Genomic DNA, 17998 nt, shown 5'->3' with positions numbered 1-17998 from the left:
CTGCAAAGTCTTAAGTTGCGTACATATGAGTATGGGTCCAAATCACAGTAAATATTGGGTCTCGTTGTAATTAGTGCTAGTTAAGACAACAAACAGAGTGCCACCTTTAACGTAATGAGGCTTTTTGTAAGCTAGTTTAGTGACGATCCCGTTTCTAGAAGAGATCTATCAGCATGGTGATGGTCTAATCTAGGTACTATATCCAACAAGGCAAATTGATAAAACTGCAAAGTATTTACCAAGGTGATGAAATCACAGTCCTCAGTCTGAATTAATTTAATTCAGGAAAAACACTTGGGACACCTCACCAAATACAACTTTGATCATCAGCACCATCACTTGAAGAATTACAATATGAAAGAAGTACACTTTAATGATATCCCCTTAGAAGACGCAGCCTTACTAGTCTATTACTAGAAGATACTAGCCAAATGGTATCAAGTCACCTAATTGGCCATACCTAAGTTATCTGGCCAGAGAAGGCAATGGCACCCCACTCCAGTACTCTTGCCTGGAAAATCCCATGGATGGAGGAGCCTGGTAGGCTGCAGTCCATGGGGTCGCTAAGAGTCAGACACGACTGAGCGACTTCACTTTCACTTTTCACTTTCATGCATTGGAGAAGGAAATGGCAACTCACTCCAATGTTCTTGCCTGGAGAATCCCGGGGACAGGGGAGCCTGGTGGGCTGCCATCTATGGGGTCGCACAGAGTCGGACACGACTGAAGCAACTTAGCAGCAGCAGCAGCAGCAGCAAGTTATCTGGCAATTATCACTATCCTAATAAACTCCTCTCTTTACGGAAGGTTCTCCCTCAACTAACCAGTTCTCTTACTCTAAAGTGGTGAAGCAAAGACAAAATTCATGGAATAGCCATGTGCTGCCCCTCACTTTCAGCAGGGCCATGTGATTAGTTCCAGCCAATGGGCTGTGAGTAGAAGTGATTTGTGTCCCTCTAGGCCAAAGCATGGGCTTTCCTGGTAGCTCAGCAGTAAAGAATCTGCCTGCAATGGAGGAGCCACAGGAGATGCGGGTTTGATCTCTGGGTCAGAAAGATCCCTTGGAGGAGGAAATGGCAATCCACTCCAGCATTCTTGTCTGGAGAATCCCATGGACAGAGGAGTCTGGCAGGCTACAGTCCATAGGGTCACAAAGAGTTGGACACGACTGAAATGACTTAGCACGCACACACAGGACAAAGCCTTTCAGAGCCATGTGATCCTCTAGCTCCCCTTTTCCTGCTGCAACAACCTAGAAGTCCCATGTCAAAAGAGCAAAATCACAAAAATTACAGCAGCCTGGATCTCTGAGTCATTGAATGCAGAACAGCTGCCCTGGAGGACAGCCAATGCACACTGGCATTTATGTGAACAAGAAATCAATGGAAGTATCACGGTTGATTTGTTCCTATAACATAGCCTACTCCATCTTGACATATACAGAAAAGCTGAGCAGACAGAAGCCTTGTATCCTGTGATCAACCAACCTCAGCCATTTACAAGGATTAAATAGGGAAATTTTCCAAACCTTCCTCAGACAGGTATGTGTGCAACTTTATTATTTCACTTCAAGCACATTCACAAATTATTGCCACACCTACTCCTATTTCAAAAATCAGTATTTACAACCAAATCATCGTTATTAATAAAACTTAAGATCTTACCGAGACACACATCAAGCAATGTACCTTGAGTGATGTTCACTGAACGATGTAACTAACCACTGACAAACCTTAGCTGAATATGTTGTTCTTCCACATGGCTCATGTCCTGCTTTATGACTCTTCATTTTCAGGAGACACATGTAGCAGTGGGGTTACACTCCATGGACAAGATGGTAGAGAGCTCTGAGCAGAGCTGGCCCAGTTCTCTTTTGTTAGCAGTCAACAGGTAAGCTATTCATTGGACACACTGATGTTGGTGGGGCTTTGAACTCAGAGAGACGCTATCTCCTCCAGCTGGCAGTAAAAATATCCACTAAGATAAGGACTCAATCCTGTATCCTTTGATACATGCCCGATTTAAAACCACTGGAAAGTCTGGAGCCTGGCCTGGCAAACAGTAGGGTATAAAGTTCCACAGCCCTGGGTCCAAATCTCAGCTCAACAACTGACAGCTGTGTGAGTCAGGCCAAAAGACAAAGACACAGCCTGTAAGAGCCTCAGTTCCTTGCCCCGCTCCACAAGGAATCCGTGAGGATCAACAGAACGAATATAGATGGAAACACTGACTGCATGGTAGACCGCTGCTGCCTCAAATCTGTGGGATTGTTTTTTTAAATGCCTCAGAACTGTGGAATTCTTTTTCACAAAAATAAAATTTTTGACCCTTCACCATGTGGGATCTTAGTTCACTGACCAGGGGTCAAATCTGTGCCCGCTGTAGTGGAAGCATGGAGTCTTAACCACTGGACCGCAGGAAATTCCCCAGAACCATGGCATTCTCCTTAAAGCCAATTAAAATTTATATTTCCTTTATGTTTTATTACAAGCAAAACAACTTTCTCAGGTACATTTAAAGCAGCAAAAAATATACCTTTGGCTTTATCCTTAGAGTAGATGCTATCTATGACAGACATGAAAATAAATTCTATTACTTAATCTGGTCCTTTTACAATATGATCAAGTCCTTGGTATGAAAATACATCTTGGAATTAAATTTCTGCCCATTTTCCAGGGGCAAATGAACTTTTAAAATTCCAAAGAATTTCCTATTACCCATCCGTCTGCTGATTTCCAGTTCTGATTATGTATTTTTATGCTCCAAGTAAATTGCTCTTGGTTATTTTTTTAATACTAAAAATTAATGTCAATGTAGCCTAATCATAAAAAAGAAAAATCAGACAAATTCCAACTGAGGGGCATCTAACAATGTACCTAACTCTGTGTGTGTGAGCGTATGTGTCTGTGCGCACATGCTCAGTCCCTAAGGCGTAGCCGAGTCTTCAGGACCCCACGGACTGCATCTCACCATGCTCCTCTGTCCATGGGATTTTCCAGGCAAAAATACTGGAGTGAGTTGCTATTTCCTTCTCCAGGGGATTTTCCTGACTCAGGGACCAAACCCACATCTCCTGCATTGGCAAATGGATTCTCTACCACTGAGCCACCTGGGAAACAGCTCCTCAAAACACTCATTATTGTCATAGAGCATTGTTGACTTGAGCTCCCTGCATCATACAGCAAATTTGCACTGGCTATATAATTTTACATATGGTATTATATATGTTTCAATGTTACCCTCTCAATTCTTCCCTCCCTCTCCTTCCCCTCATGTGTCCACAAATCTGTTCTCTATCTCTGCATCTCCATTGCTGCCCTGTTCATCAGTACCATCGGTGTGAGGGAGGTTCAAGAGGGAGGGGACATACATATACCTATGGCTGATTCACGTTGATATATGGCAGAAACCAATACAATACTGTAATGCAGTTAACCTCCAATTAAAAAAAAAACAAATTTTAAAAAAGAAAAAAAAAAAAAAAAACACTTGTGGTCATCAAAAAACAAGGAAAAAGTCTGAAAAATTGTCACAACCAAGAGGAGACTAAGGAGCTAAATGTCAACTAACTATAATGTGGGTTCATCAGGAATCTATCAGGATTCCCAGATGGGATCGTGTAATAGAAAAAGGACTTTAGGCAAAAACTAAGGGAATGTGAATACACCATAGACTATAATTAATAATATAGCAATATCAGTTCATTAATTATAATAAATTTACCACACTAATGTAAAATGTTAATGACAGCATAAACTGTGTATCAGTGTGAGGCACACGGAAAATCTCTGTACATTTTCTCTATCTAGAACTGTAAATGTCAACACAATGAGACACCACTTCACAGCCAGATGGTCATTATCAAAATGACATAATAACAAGTGCTGGTGAGGATGTGGAGAAACTAGAACCTTCGTACATTGCTGCTAGGAACGTAAAATGGTGCAGTTACCTTGGAAAATGGTCTGGCAGTTCCTCTAAGTGTTTACTGTTGAGTCATCAAGTGAACCAGCAATTCCACTTTGACGTATATACCCAAGAGAAATGAAAACACGTGTCCCATTGAAACTTGTTCACAAATGTTCATAGCAGCATTATTCATAGTAACTAAAAAGTGAAAACAACTCAGTGTTCATCAACTGATGAATGAATGAAGAAAATGTGGTAGATCAACACAGTGGACTATTATTCAGCCATAAAAAGTGAAGTATTAGTGCTACAACATGAATAAACCTTGAAAACATTATGCTAAGTGAAATAGGCAGACACAAAAGGCCACACACTGTATGATTCCCTTTATATGAAATGTCAAGCATATGCAAACTATAGAGACAGGAAGATCTGTCATTGCCTGGGGAGAGGTAGAGATTGACTAATAGGATTTTAATTATAGGAAGGCACATTTCCAAATAAAGTACTGTCCACTATATTTTTAGAAAAATGGGGAAATGAGGAGTGCATGCAAATGGTATAGGGTGATGAAAATACCCTAAAACACCCTTATACTTTAAATGAATGTACTGTATGGTGTGTGAATTATACCTTGGTAAATAAATAAAGCTATTAGCTTAAAAAAAAACACACACATCATGTGTACCAAGAACACTGATGGAACACATTCAATGCTATTCAAGGCACATATTTTGACAGTGTCTGGTAGGGGTGATTTAGTCACTAAGTTGTATATGACTCTTATGACCCCATGCGCTGTAGCCTGCCAAGGTCTTCTGTCCATGGGATTCTCTAAGCAAGAACACTGGAGTGGGTTGGCACTTTCTTCAGGGAATCTTCCTGGCCCAGGAAATGAACCCGTCTCCTGCACTGCAGGCAGATTCTTTACCAACTGAGCTATAAGGGAAGCCCTGACAATGTCTGATTGATATGAAACCTTTAATTTCCTGGGAAGCCTTCTGTTTGATTTTGTAATACCTTTAGTATAATGACGAAGGGCAGAACATAATGAAAGAACCTGTGCACACAGAAGGTCTGAATGAGGCTTCTCAGATTAAATGAGCAAACTACTGATACATAAACATAAGGCCTCCCTAAAGTGTGCCTGAGATGTAAAAGAGGATGCAAAAGAAATTTCCTGTTGGTATTATAATTAGCTTACGAACGGGCTTCCCATGTGGTCCAGTGATAAAGAATCCTCCTGCCAATGCAGGAGACACAGATTCAATCCCTGGGTCAGGAAGATCCCTTAGAGGAGGAAATGGCAACCCACTCCAGTATTCCTGCCTGGGAAATCCCACGGACAGAGAAGCTTGGCGGGCTACAGCCCATGCGGTTGCAAAGAGTCGGACACAACTGAATGACTGACTGGCTAGCTTACCTAAAGTGGGGGTATCGCTGTGTCCTTTTTTAGCCTCCTACCTCAGAATGGAGTCATTTCCTCTGAATTACTAGAAAATTATAATGCTTTCAGTTCTTCTATCATTTGTTGTCCTAGTTCTATGAGAAATGTAAAACTCACTCGGAAATATGCAAATGAGCTTAGTCTCCCACAGCACAATACATATCACTAGGCTATAACTCAGTGAAAATTTAAAAAGGTTCATCTTCTTTATCCTACACATTCCAGGTGTATATTAACAGGAAATACAATAATTTTGAAAACCAAACTACTTTGTTCACAATGAAAGAGATGAACTTTTCTCCCATGTAAATCACATGGAACTTCATGAATCAAGAATTGAATTTCTGTTAACATTAGAGATATTGTAAAACCTAAGGTATAATAAAGTTTTGGTTCTTGTTTCATTTAACTGCAGGTAAAACAGGTACTCAAGTCTCTAGCAGATTAGAGTATTAACACACATTTCTTTGAGCATCTCCATAAATTACTGTCCTACTCACCTCTAATCTGATTTCTCTTAAACAATAAGAAACACTTCAAGAAGAATACAACCTCAATTTATATTTGTCAGTTTCTTTTAGAGGTGAATCAATTTTTCATATAAGCATTATCGATATATAAAACATTATTATTAAATAATACTATTTAATTCATTTCTGGAATTAGTTTAGAACACTTATGAATCCACAAAGATCCTTATACTTTGAATTCAAGCTATGCAGCTGTCTCTTGAATAAGGCTGGAGTATCAAAATTTACTGTCAATAAAACACAGACCTGGGATTAGCAGTCTGAAAATAAGGCACCATGGATCTTAAGTCTCTACAAGCAAGTAGAAGCTAGAAAACATTAAGTATATGGGTGGAGGTGGGTACAGATTTTCATCCATTCATCCATTCCTTTTCATGTTCCGTTAATTCAACAATTTATCAAGTGCCTCCTTGTACAGTCATTGGCATTCAGGCAATGAGGATACAAACTGAATTAGACATAATCCTGCCCTCAAGAAACAGACTCTCTACATGGCCAGGTGTGGGCACACATGTGGCCACAAGAAAAAGTAAATCTTCATACTAGAAGATTCTGATCTAAAATGTATATCACAGAGTGAAGTCAGAAATAGAAAAACAAATATATCGTATGTTAACATCTATATACAAAATCTATAAAAATGGTACAGATGAATCTATTTTGCAGGGGGCAGAAACAGAGGACACAGATGTAGAGAAAGGACTTGTGGACACAGCCAGGGAAATGGAGGGTAGGCCGAGTAGCACCGACATATATACACTACCATGTGTAAAAGAGACAGCTAGTGGGAAGCCGCTGTATAGCACAGGGAACTCACCTTGGTGCTCTAGAATGACCTAGAGGGGTGGGATGGAGGTGGGGTAAGAAGGAGGTTCAAAAGGGAGGAGAGATACATATATGTGTATGTATATAGCTGAATCCCTTTGTTGTACAGCAGAAACTAACACAACATTATAAAGCAGTTATTGTTGTTGCTGTTTAGTCACTAAGTTGTGTTTTACTCTTTTGTGACCCCATGGACAACAGCCTGCCAGGCTCCTCTGTCCAGGGGATTTCCCAGGCAAGAATACTGAAGTGGGTTGCCATTCCGTACTCCAGACTATCTTCCCCAACCAGGGATCGAACTCATGTCTCCTGCATTGGCAGGCGAATTCTTTATCACTGAGCCACCTGGGAAGCCCAAAAGCAATTATACTCCAGTAACAAAATTTTTAAAAATTAAAAATAAAATACAATGTATACCCGTTCATTCCTATTGTACCTGTTTCATCCACAACAAAAAGAACAACAAAATACAAACAACAGTAACTTCACAACAAAAACCAAGGTTCAGACAGGCTGAATGACTTGGAGATTCTCCCTCGGTTTCAGCCTTCACTTTTGAATTCCCTTCTCTTCCCAGAACAACACTGAACAAGTACTGTAACCACTTTTACCTGGTGATTGAATTATTTTTAACTTATTTTTATAAACTGTCACTCAGAAATGGAAATTGGTTGTCCTTTCATATTTTACATATTTTGAAAGCCACAGAAACCTTTAACATGATGGATTCATTTTTGCAAGTCTGTAAGATGACTGAAATACACATATTAAAGTCAGGGGATTCCCTGGTGGTCCAGTAGTTAAGACTATGTGTTTTCATTGCCAAGGGCATGGGTTCGATCTCTGGTTGGGAAACTAAGATCCCAGAAGCCACGAGGCATGGAGATCCCCCCCCAAAAAGAATTAAAATCAGAGCCACGGAAAAGCATTTTTCTGTGTTTTTCCAAAAGAGTATGAACCACAGATCAATGGTCAGCAAAAAATGGGATTCCTCCTCCTCTGAGGTGTTGGGGGTTAAGAGAGAAGTGGAAGTAAAAGTAAGTCGATAGATAAGCAAGTCTGTGACTCACACTGCCTATAGAATAAAATTCCAAATTCCGCAGCCTCATACTCAAAAGGTTCTGCAATCTTCCCTAAATGCCTTTCTAGTCTTACCTCTCTGTACTTGCCAGAATGATTCAGAGACCCCAGTACTGGCTGAACCTGCACTTCCTGCTTCACTTCTGTTCTGAGGTTCAGTTGCCCGTCTGTCTGGCCCATCTCTCCAGTAATTCCCCCAGGGCCCATGCTACCTATGAGCACCTGCCCATCCTTCACCCCCTGCTTCATATGCCCCTCCTCCACTATTTTCTTTACATAGACAAATGATCAGCTGGCTCACAAAGATGGATAAAACATTATCCTCAACCCTGCTCTGCTTTCCCTAACTGTCCCAATGGAAAGTGAACCTTTCCCCTTCTCAGACCTGTCATTGTGGTTTCCTATCATTCTTACAGCACTTACAGCACCAACTGCCCTGTACTGGAGCCAGGAATTCATCTATCTTAACCTTACTATAGGACTGCACATTCTCTGAGAACAAGAAAGGAACTTTCTTCAATTGTGTACATCCTACCTCTGAGCTCAGATCTTGCAAGCTATTCCAAAATTACTTACTGGATGCAGTTTAACATTATATCCAGATTAACAAAATAAAATACAAACATACTCATTGGGTATACTCATCATTCACTCTTAGTGTGGGTCAGCTTCTAACATCTTCTTTCTAATGTCAGCTGTTTAGGACATCACAGGTGGAATGTCATTCTGGCTGAACAGCAGTTACTTAAAAACACGGAATGCAAGAAAAGAGCTGGTTTCTCATGGAGCACCTGAGCCCCTGTGCCACAACTACTAAGCCCACGTGCTACAACTACGGAGGCCCATGCACCTGGAGCCTGTGCTCCACAAGAGAAGCCTGCACATGGCAATGAAGAGTAGCCCCTGCTCACCGCAACTAGAGAAAGCCTATGCACTGCAACCAAGACCCAGCGCAGTCAAAACTAACTAAAAAATATAAAATGTTAAAAAAAAAAAAGAAAAGGTCTGATTTTTGGGGAGAGCTGGGGGGTTGGGGTGGGGTGGAGCAGGCATGGAACTTCCAGAGGACAGCAAGAGGCACAGGCAGCAACCACTGGTACATGTGTGCTAAGTCACTTCAGTCACGTCTTATTCTTTGTGATGCTATGGACTGTAGCCTGCCAGGCGCCTCTGTCCATGGGATTCTCCAGACAAGAATACTGGAAATGAGGCTAATTTAAGAAGAAAACAAAACCAAAAAAATACCTTAAAACATCAATTCTATGAAGATAGTACAGATAGTACAGTTACAAAAGAAAACCATTTGTTTCTTTGCTTCTAGTTCTCTTATCTCACCTACACTACACTCTAGTCTGGTGGCTCTCAAAATTCCCAGATCATCAGCCTCAGCATCACCTGGGAATTTGTTGAAATGAAATTCTCCAGCCCCACCTCAGACCCAAAGAATGAGAACCTGCAGTTGGGATTCAGCAACGCCTTCATTTACAAGCTGTCCAGCTGATTCGTATCCTGCTCACATTTTAGAACACATTAAAGGACCTGAATTTTCCTAAACAGATCAGCTCCATCCTGTTTCCGTACTTTTGTTCATGCTGTCCCTTCTCCAAGGAATGCCTTTTCCTCTAGCTAGTCCCTGTAGATTGAACTTGTGCTTTCCTTTCAAGGATCAGCTCAAAAGTCTTAACACTTTCCTCAAGAGATTTAACAGAATGATCTCCATTCGGGCTCCCCCAAAGCTTCACTCTGCCCTTCCTTCTGGTGCTCACTCCTGTCACAGCCTGGCCCTGTGTCTGCCTCCCTCAATTGACTGAGAACCTGTCAGTACAAGGACTATACTTCACTCACAGTGCTGTCCCCAGCCCTTGAGGCCATCTGATTCCTTTGATTCTGCAGAGTAGGAGAGAAAAGTATTTTTCTGCAACAAGCCTCTGATTGACCATGAGAAGGATGCTGAGAGGCATCCGACTCCTCTCTCCACAATGGAGATGAATAAAAGGCCCATCCAGTGAGATCGGAAGTTTACTGGGCAGCTATTGAAGGCACCATTGGGGACAGAGAAACCACTTAAAGGGCTCCATAGTCAAGGCTTAGCCATAAGCACATTTAGCATCTTATAAAAGCCACATATCAATTCATAGAAAAAGTATTCCCTCTCGTCAGTTAAAGAAGAAAATATGGATTGACTGAAAGAGCACTGTATTTGGGATAGACTGACGCTCCATGTGGACAGGGATCCTGTATCTGTCTTGGCTATCGCTATGGTCCCAACACTGAGCCCTGACATTTTGTCAAACGTCAAAATTAAAAGACAAAGATGTGCATTCCATCTCTATCATTGTTTCAAGCCATGTAGACTCAAACAGGCAAGTCATTCATTCTCAAAGCCTTGGTCACTTAACAATGAAAGGCAGCGAAGATGGAAAACTATTATATCAATAAATACCTTACCTCCTCGCCTTACAGTTTACTAATTGCTTTCACATTTACTATCTTGATTAATCATCAAACCTGCAGCTGAAGAGAAGGCCTCTCTTCTCAAGGGGTCAGAAACAGAATCATAGACTTTGACTTCTCATGCATGGCCCTAATCATAAGCCAACTGATTTCAGCTATCTAAACTTTAAATTACCTTAAGGAGCTCATTCTGATTGACCACTAAACATTCAGAGCCTCTCAGAGTACCTTTTTTCTACTAATGGAGATCTGGGGTTTAACTTGATGGAAAAAGTGAGCAAGTCAATTGCTGCTACGGTTGTTTTTCCAAAACTAATTCACTTGGCATGAAAACTTTTGCTAAAAAACATCAGTGGGTTTTTATGGGCTGTGTTTCATGGCTGGCATCTCATTGACCCAATAACACTTCAACTCTGCAAGAACTGGGAAGCTCTTGACAATACCCTTGAACCAAAACAGTGTCCCAGTGACCCTAAGACTGAGAAGAAAGGGAGGAAAAGGGAGATTTTACCAGCATAGAATGCTGAGAGAGCTTTCAGGTGAAAGAATTTCAGAGTCTCAAGAACTTTTGATTTGTTCCCAATGGTTATAAATACTAACTTGCTATAGACATAAAGGTTCAATTATGTACTTATTTGATACTGTTTTTCCAGCAAATTATTGATGAATAGCATTAAAACCCTAAGCAGAGTCACATTTATCAAACCTCAGAATTCTAGTTTGCATTGATTTTTATCTATAAACAGTACAAAATATATATCAAGGACAAAAAAGAAAAAGAAACCGATAGAGCCATAAAAGGTGGCATTTACAATGACAAAGTGAAATGAAACAATGTGCCTTTGATCATTCACTGTAAATGAGTGGGTTCTGAACCTTTTTTTTTTTTTTTTTTTAATTTGGACAATTTAATCTGGATTCTGAGCACTAGCTATGGGAACAAAGTGTGAATACAGCCAGTACTTTCTGTCTAAGGCATTCACATCTGTTTGATCAACATCAGTTTTAGGTCACAGATTGTCATGCATCATTTGAGATTTTTCAACTGTGATGCATGAAGATAAGTCTACTCTTTTATTTATGGAATGCAGAGGGCCCCACAGTGGGAATTCATTGTGAGGGATGGGCGAGTGGGGAAGGTCTGTAATTAAATAACATTCTTCTACACACATTTACCAATGTTTTAATCTCAAATTCAATAGAAGTTCTATTTTTTCAGCACTGCTAACATCTCCTGTTTCTTACTTCTCCAACAAATTGAAGGGACTTTCATTATTTTTATTTTAAATGTTATTTCCTGGGACTGGATCTTTAAACAATTTGAGTTTCTCAGTAACGATTCTGGTTTCCTCTGAGTTTCTCCTGTCAACCATTCCCCCCAAAATCTTTTGTTTTTTATAGTGAAAGCCACACCACGGCAAAACCCGCTTCCACCTTACTAAGGTAGATGGCCATTTATCTTACTATTGGGAAAAGTCAGTTTCTCCTGTTTTCTTTGGAATTTCTTGAAATTTCTGAGGCAGACATGTCTCTGTGCAGTGAGTTATAACCCAAATATTCTAGTTTTATAGCTCTGAATTGCTCAAAAGAGTCGATCATAAAAATTTAGTTTGTTGTAAAGTCTAAAGTCTCCTTCACAACTGGAATTTATGAACAGATTATCTCTAACTCTCCTACAAAAGAACATCGATACTTTCTGATGAAACATGTGTTTCACATAAGAGGAAAACTCTCCTAATTAGCCCTCTCTCACCCTTTCTGCATCCACAGTATTACCAAAAAGCAACCTGCTTTCACAGAAGACACCCTCTATGTTTCGCACCCAAAAAATGGCAAGTAGGCACTTTCAGACACCGTAGTACTGAAAAGAAATAAGATGATCAAAGTTGAAACAGCCTCACATCTCATGTGATTTTAAGTCAGCAAAATTTCCAGCAATCAAAACTGCATCATCATTTTATAACCAATAAACCAACAGACAGCACAAAGGCCTCTTTCTCCCTGATTTTCATCAAAAGGTTGACTGGGATCATTGGATGTTGAAACATGTAATAGGTAAGGGCCTGAGGCAGGCAGCCTTCTCTTTCATGTCCAGAGACTGACCCTGAGGACGCACAGGACGAGCTCAGCGGAGGCAGAAGCCAGAGACAGACAGAGGGGCTCAGGCAGCACAGGGAGGAGAGAAATGTCCTCACTGGGTTCCAGGCTGAGGCTCCCAGGAGAGAGCAATGAGGTCCATCAAGGAGGGAGGGACAGGACATTCTCTCACAGCCGAGTCAGCTGGTCAAGTGTGGGGCCTGCCAGTCTTGCCTCTAAATCACCTAAATGGTCTAGATGATTCAGGCCCCTGACCTGCGGCACTCCCTGAGGTATCGACACCCACCTCCACCTGCAACACTGACTTCAGAACTCCCTGGACTGAAGGATCCTGGAGGAAGTGTCCAGGTGCGCATTCAGCCTGAGGATTTTGACCACAGTTTAAAGATCTGAGACCAGGGTAAGGGGCAGGACCCAAAGATCTTCCAGGAACTCCCACCATGGATCCCAGGTGAAAAAGTCCTTGTGAACTGTTCACCCTAGAGTCCTTAGGCTCATACACAAGATGAGTGTCTCACTTTCATACCCCAGAGACATTTCCTGGATCACCACCAACTCACATCCATCACCTCAAAAGAGCTTTACGTGCACTCAGAGAAGTAGATGCCATCTCTGCTGCCTCCAGAAAGGCTTTGAGGGTAAAAAGATAAAGACTGAGTGGGATAATTATAAAAACAAAACCCAGAAAGATGCATCCCTGTTGTTTTGTTTCTCTTATGAAATTCTGGCTCATAGACCATTGGAAGTGTCACCCGATAAAATCTGTAGCCATTCTAAGCATCTGTTAGGGTTACCACGGATAAAGTTTTGCATTTTACTTTAGCTCCCCGTGCCTGAAGTCACGGGGGCCTGGGATCCAAGCTCAGTTTAGCCACTTGTTAATGATGTGACATCAGAAATGTGATTTCTACACAAGTCTCAGCCTTCTAGGCTATAAAATGGGAATAACTGCACCAATTTCTCAGAATGGTTTGTAGAGATTCAATGATATATTGCTGGTAAAGTGTTCAGTGCAGTGTCTGGTCTGTAGAAAACATCCTAAAATACAAGCTATGAATATTATTATTATTTTTAAAAAGTTAGGTAATGTAGTCATTTTACACAGGGCTATGATATATTACTCTAGAATTTAGTATCTGGGTATTGTTTAAGTGTATGAGATATTAACTTCTATGTACTGCCTGATTTTGCATTTGGCTGTCCAATCAATTTTGACTAACGTCATGATTAAAAAAAAAACGTAATTCCTCTATATTTGGCCAAGCCTTTCCTTCCCATGAGTAACCATCTCTCAAGCTCAGTTTCTCTGCTCAACTGCTCTTTCTTCTTAACTCTTACAAGAGGAGGTATTCCCTGGTGGTCCAGTGGCTAAGACTCTCAACTCCCAATGCAGGGGACCTGGGTTCAATCAGTGGTCAGGGAACTAGATCCTATATGTGGCAACTAAAAGATCTGGTGTGCCGTGACTAAGATCAGCACAGCCAAACAAATCAGTATTTTTAAAAAGAGAGAGAGGAGACAACACTGCCAGTTGAAGACGGTGATCAACTATAGTGTGACTGACAACAGAAAGGACGGGTGCCTTCCAACAGCTCCCTTGATGCTGTGTGCTCATGGAAAGCTCAATGAAAAGACTGTGTTTTGATTTGCAAAACAGCTATTTGCAACATCTGTTCGAAATAAACAAAATATACCAAACTACTTCTTGATCCAAGATGGGTTGGGAAGCACTGCCTTCTGTCTGTTTTTTCCAGGTGGAAAGTCTGATCACAATTCTATCTCAAACTTAGCCCCACATTCCTTGGCCATAAACACTACTCTCAGAAACATTGCTCCTGGTAATGTAAAATGTCCCTCTCAAACACACTCTCAGTCCAAGGATCTGGGGCCCACCTGGGGCCCATCTGCTGCCCCTGACAAGATAAGCTACCACATCCTTTCCCTCGATGAAGGGAAGTCCTCGACTTCATCATGTGGAGGTCCCCAGGTCTGCAGTCATGCCCCTATTCTGTGCACTCAACGTTGAATTGGCCAGTCACCTCTTGTGTTTCATCTCTTCCAGTTACACAGATATCCTTCCACTAACCACCAAGTTCCCCCCAGATCCACAGAATACCTCCATGGCAAATGAATCTTGGGATTGTTAACCTTGAAAAGTTAGGGTTAATGAAAGTATAGCAGATCTGGCTACACCACTAACTAGCTTAGTTAAGTATATCTCAGCTCCTCCTCTACATCATGAGGGGGTGATGGCCTGGATGAAGGGCTACCTCACAGCTCTGTAGCTCAGCTGGTAAAGAATCCCGCCTGCAACGCAGGAGACCCCGGTTTGATTCCTGGGTCTGGAAGATCCCCTAGAGAAGGGATAGACTACCCACTCCAGTATTCAGGCCTGGAGAAGTGCATGGACTGTATAGTCCAGGGGGTTGCAAAGAGTCAGACATGGCTGAGTGACTAAGCACAGTACATAGCTGTAGGATCCTTAATGCCCACCTTCCCCATGTCAAATACACTTGTTTGTTTGTTTATTCAGGCAATAACAGTTGAGTATCTAATACTGCAAAGCTACGTGCCTGGCATTGTGAGGAATTAAAGAACATCCCGCAAAGAACTTATCATCTAGAATGGGAAGTGAGTCAACCACACAACTATATGAAAAAGAGAAGCAGACAATGTCATAACTGGGTATTATTTATAATATAAGAAGAAAATTATCATTACCAACATCCCAAACCTGAAACTAAAGTGATTTTCAAAATATCTTTTCTTTTCTGCATCTACCCTTTTTTTGGGGTGGGGTCATGTGGCAAGGCATGAGGGATCTTAGTTCTCTGACCAGAGACCAAACTCCCTCTTGCCCCTTGCAGTAGAAGCTCTGAGTCTTAATCATTGGGTCGCCAGGGATATTCCTGCACCTAGTCTTTTACCAAATGCCTCCCCCTTTGTATGATTTCTTACATCTGAGTTCTTCACTCTGCACTTAGAATCACATGCTTATGTCCAGGCCGTAGGCAACTCTCCTCTATTATGGATTGACCCCTATCCCCAGAACTTAGAGGTCATGATCCATGACCTCTGATGAAGATACGAGAAACATCCCATCAGACTGGTTTGACTTGTCCACTGTCTTGCTAGAGCTCTAAGGTGACCTCCTTCATTTCACAGAACATCCACATCAAATCCCTTCACCAAACTGTCCCTGTTTCACTTCCTCCCACAAATAGTACCAAGAGCATTATTTTTGCTTAGTTTTGTGTGGGATGTCTACGTCATAGGCCTGAAGCTCCCAGAGCTTACACACACTGGTCAGGAAGTTGGGTCACGTATTAAAATTCAACAATCCAGGATACTAAAGATGAAGGGGGATACTAGGGCAGACAACACTAACAAATGTTAGAGGCTTCAGAAGGGGGAGAGCTACTTTCTGGCTATAGTAATCGAAGAAGGCTTCTAGGAAGAGGCACACCTGAGTTACACCTTGCTTCGTAGGCAAGACTTCAACAGAGAAAGAGGCAAACAGATACTCTGAGACAAGGAAGGAGGGCAATTTCAAGACCAGTCAATTGTTAGCGGGGGCTTGAGAGGGTACTTTTTGTTTTGTGGGGGTAGGGGGGATGGCTATACCACCCGACATTCCAGATCTTAGTTCCCCGACCAGGGATCAAGCTGCACTCCCTGCACTGGATACTTGACGTCTTAACCACTGGACCTCCAGTGAGGCCCCTAGAAGGTACTATTTGAAATGAGTTTACAAGGTAAGCAAGTTCAGTAGCAGGAGTAGCTAATTTTCGATTTCAGCCAGACTACAAAATAAAAGGGGGCTTCCCGAATGGCTCAGAAGGTAAAGAATCCGCCTGCAATGCAGGAGACATAAGAGACTTGGGTTCGATCTCTCAGTGGGGAAGATCTCCTGGAGGAGGGCACGGTAACCCACTCCAGTATTCTTGCCTGGAGAATTCCATGGACAGAGGAGCCTGGCAGGCTTCGGTCCATGAGGTCACAAAGAGTTGGACACCACTGAGAGACTAAATGTGTGCACACACACATACACACACAATATAAAGAGATAGAAGAGAAAAAGAAAGTACAATAATCTCAGTAAACTCTGAGGAGAGTATCAGCAGGGGATGGCATAAAGAGCCCTGCAAATCAGAAAACCTGGGTCCGAGGCCCAGCTTTGCTAAGGAGGGGCTCCACAGCCGCATCAAGTCATTTAACCTGGTTGGTTTCGGTTTTCTCACTTGTAAACTGAAGCAGCTGAACTGCCTGACCTCGAAGGTCTCCACAGGCCAAAACTAAACCAACTGTATATTATTTCTTCCATTAAAACATTCATCATGGTAAGGGGGAGGGTCGGGGGGAGTTGAAGGAAATGGCAATATCTGTATTATCTTTCCATACAGGTGTCTCCTCCTAAACTACAAATTGCCTTCTTCTAAACTTATTAATTCTATGTATCTGCCTCCCATCTTGCAGATTTAACACTTAAAGAATGTTCAGTGTGTAGTCCAAAAATTTTGTTTATGGCTCACAGATTATCCAAGAAATGTGTGCGGCACAGCCTTAACATCTTATGAGTGTGTCCAATATGACAGACCCAGGATAAAATATTTCTGTGTGAGTTAGAAAATGTGACTGGGTAAAGAAAGGGGAGACAGTGAGAGCTCTGTTACTCATCTAAGAAACAGCTCCCTTTCAAGAGTACCAAACGATGCCTGAAAAAACTGTAATGTAGAAAAGTAAGGGGAAAATACATCTTGGACTTTACGAAGTTTGTATTATACGTACTGCCGAAGCAAACACACAACGTCTCTACTTTAAAATGCAGCTGAAATGCATAAAGTTTTTGGCACTGAAATATGCTGAAAGTTGGCTTTTTTTGTTTTTTAATGCCGCATCCAGGAGACCCCTCCACACCCCGCTCCGGAAAAGGCACCCAAACCAGAAACCACAGATCTCACTCCAGTCCTATTGATCCTCTGCAGCAAAAGGCCAAAGGCAAATAAACCAGTCACACAAGCAAAAGAGGCTGGATCAAAGAGCCTCACCACTAGGCATCCAAAGTTTGAGAGAGGAAAATAGAAAAGTTAACAAAATGCCTAACTTCATGCAAAGAATCATAATGCCGTTCTCCAGCTTACTGTGCAAACAGCATAAATACAGGATATAACTAACACCTGCCCACACTACTTGCTGCCCAGACTGGACACAAGCGCACCCCGAGGTCGGCGGGCGCCGGAGACACCTCTCCAGCGAGGGAAACCCGCAGAGACTCCTCTGGAGCCGCCGAGCCGGCGAGGAAGTAAAGCTCTGTTTTCTGCCTATCGGTCCAGGCTTTCTCTCGGATCCCCTCCGCCTCACCGCGCAGCGTACCTGCAGCCGCCGTTCTGCCCTTGAGCCCGCAGCTACCGCTCCGGATCCCGGCACACGCAAGTCTGCTCTACGGCTCCCCAGTCGCGCCAGCCTAGCTGCTGCCCTGGCGCCACTACGCATGCCCGGCCGGCACCCTGGCAGGCAGACTCCGAATCCACTTGCCGCGTTTTGACTGCGGCTCCTGGGGGAAAGGACCCGAGGCCAAGAGCTGAAGTGGAGTTGCAGGTGCTGGGAGAGGCTAGAGGGAGAGGGGGAGAGGTGGAGGGGAACTGCGCAACTTTAT

General features: G+C 42.3%; 1 protein-coding gene and 1 long non-coding RNA gene across 4 annotated transcripts in view; one reads left to right on the top strand and one right to left on the bottom strand.

Annotated features, from left to right (window-relative positions):
- Positions 1 to 17784, bottom strand: part of PLS1 (plastin 1) — a 127780-nt gene extending 109996 nt beyond the window's left edge. For 2 of the 3 annotated variants that reach the window (XM_086383768.1, XM_086383509.1), the window contains exon 1: positions 17716 to 17784. The gene's annotated coding sequence lies outside the window, so the exon portion shown is untranslated. Of the gene's footprint in view, positions 1 to 3952; positions 4108 to 17715 lie in introns of all 3 variants that reach the window. The other variant, XM_086383675.1, reaches the window with a different exon arrangement.
- On the top strand, positions 961 to 8793 carry LOC147379231 (uncharacterized). The gene is made up of 3 exons (XR_015157621.1): positions 961 to 1541; positions 1796 to 1890; positions 8487 to 8793. It is a non-coding gene; the product is annotated as an uncharacterized LOC147379231 (long non-coding RNA).
- Positions 17785 to 17998: the final 214 nt, after the last annotated feature.

Source organism: Bos grunniens, chromosome 1 (assembly GCF_055505025.1).
Source record: "Bos grunniens cultivar Pamir isolate PY7600 chromosome 1, Bosgru_T2T1.0, whole genome shotgun sequence".
NCBI classification, from domain to species: Eukaryota; Metazoa; Chordata; class Mammalia; order Artiodactyla; family Bovidae; genus Bos; species Bos grunniens.
This window is presented reverse-complemented; position numbering and strand designations above follow the sequence as displayed.